Below are 2,500 nucleotides of genomic sequence, written 5' to 3'. Positions count from 1 at the left end.
ATACTAACTAGTCATGCTTAATTATGGCGAAACTCACACTCCTGTCTATTTACATTTCCAACTGTGTTACATATATACCTGACAAACCGCATATGAAGCATATGAATGAGTAGATAGAGACATTCCATAGACAACCTCATACCTGCCTGACCAAGCCCCTCCATCTAGCAGGGGAGAGAGAGGTTTAGGACCCCTTGAGCTCCAGGGCAGGGGAGAGAGAGGTTCAGGACCCCTTGAGCCTAGGCATGAGGCTCCACACGGGAGAGGGAGAGGTTCAGAACCCCTGGAGCCCAGGCATGGCGCTCCAGACAGGAAATCCAAGTAATGCCAAATTATTGAGAAATGAGAAAATGTTTGTGACCTTGCCATTACTGAAGGCAGAGCAGAGTTGTCCTAGTATTTGACCTGTTTAATATATATAAATGGATTATGGAAAACACACACACACACACAGAAATAGACAATCTGAATATGAATTATAAATAGGATTTTTGCTAATAAGGTTTCCACGGACGGATGGACGGACACACTCACACACTCACACACACAGCCAAGTAGGTTTCCACATACAATGAATATGTCCTGGTTGTGGGGCAGAAATGGGTCAAGTGTTCAAAGGGCTGAAACAGGAGTGTGTGTATGGGGCTGAAACAGGAGTGTGTGTATGGGGCTGAAACAGGAGTGTGTGTATGGGGCTGAAGCAGGAGTGTGTCTGAAACAAGAGTGTGTCTGCAGAGAGCAGAGAGATCTCATCAGAGCCAGAGAAAAGAAGCTGGGAGCTGATGAAGTCACATTCTTACAGGTAAGAATATTTCTCCCCTTGATACATTTTCTTTCATATATTCCTGTATGATTACTGATTGTAACTGAACTAATTGTAAAAAAATGTGGCTCGTTACTCGTGGCATTGACATTATCATATGTTTCCATTTTTATAATATAGTGAGAGGACCTTAGAGTAATTTTTATGTAATTGATTTATTTATTTCACAGAACTACAAGAGCCAGGGACGAGCGCAGGAATTTTGGAATAAAGAGGCAACACGTTCATTTTTATCACCATATTTTGCATACATGAAGTTCTGCAGCCGTAATACTATTTTTAAAAATATACAATTTCTTCAGAGGGGCAACTTCAGTTGTGGAGGGCAAAAGGGCAGTTGCCAGAGCAACCTTATCCCCCTCCTGTGCACGTCCCTGACAAGGGATGCACATGCACACACACACACACGTGCATGCACATGCACACACATACACGCATGCACACACACACACACACAAACACACACACGCATGCATGCACATGCATTGCACATGCACACACATACACACATATCTACACACTCTCACACACACCTTCACTGAAAGAGTGTTTCCATACTTTAATACACACATACACACACACACACACACATATCTACACACTCTCACTCACACCTTCACTGAGAAAGCGTTTCCATTGTACTAGTGCACTCCACTTTAAGAGTTAGATTAGTAGTCCCCTCCTCCTCGTGCTCTTTTATGCTGCAGTCTGCTGGGGAGGCAACATGACTAAGAGGGACACTGGGTGGCTGGACAAGCTGGTCAGAAACGCGGGCATCATGGGAAATGTTAACCACCCCCTCCACCATGTCCTGGCAGGACAGTCCAGCAGCCTCCGTAGCTGGCGACATAGGAGGTCCTTTGTCACAGCTGCCATTAAACTATGACTATGCACTATACATCCTAAATTCTACATCCTACACTGTGCATGGCTGAATTGTATTGTTTGTTTGTATTGTATCATATTGTCTTTACATATAGTTTGTAATAATTGTAAATATGAGAGAGCTGCAAGATACAAGAATTTCCCCACGGGATTCATAAAGTATTTATCTATCTAATATCTATCTAACTACTAACTGGCACAGGACACATTAGCTGCTATGCTAATACTTAGATAAGTAGTCTTCTGCAACGTTGCAACAATGAATGCAAGTCTGTCACATAGTTTTGTGGGAGTAAAACTCAAGATATGAACCGTAAACATTTGTCAGTAACGTTATCAGGTCTCTGTTTGAGAGTAAGAAATGCCCATAGTCTGTAGTCACGTAACATTCAAGTTTAACTGGCTAGCAGTAGGGTGTTAGATGAGAAACACAGACCGGACATATTATATTTAACCATTCCAGAGATATTTCAGCTTTTCCCCAATTCAAAGAGCAATATGTGTTAGGGACTGACAGCTTAATCTGCCCTTTGCTCAGTGAGTAGTGCTGCATGAAAATGAGTAGTGTTGAGTTAGTGAGTAGTATTGGTGAGTAGTGTGGATGAGTAGTATAGCAGCTTCATCCGAGGTCTCCGCTGTCACAACCCAGCCTGGTCTGCCCCGTAGTGTAGGTAGCAGGGTCTGCACAGGTGTGAGGAATGAGACCTTGATGAGCTGCACCATAAGAAGGCCTTGGTGCAGAGTGCAAGAGGCTCCCTCTCATCAACGCTCCGTTTATGTTTGTTTGTTGGA

This window comes from Sprattus sprattus, assembly GCF_963457725.1.
Source record: "Sprattus sprattus genome assembly, chromosome: 2".
NCBI lineage: Eukaryota > Metazoa > Chordata > Actinopteri > Clupeiformes > Clupeidae > Sprattus > Sprattus sprattus.
This window is presented reverse-complemented; position numbering follows the sequence as displayed.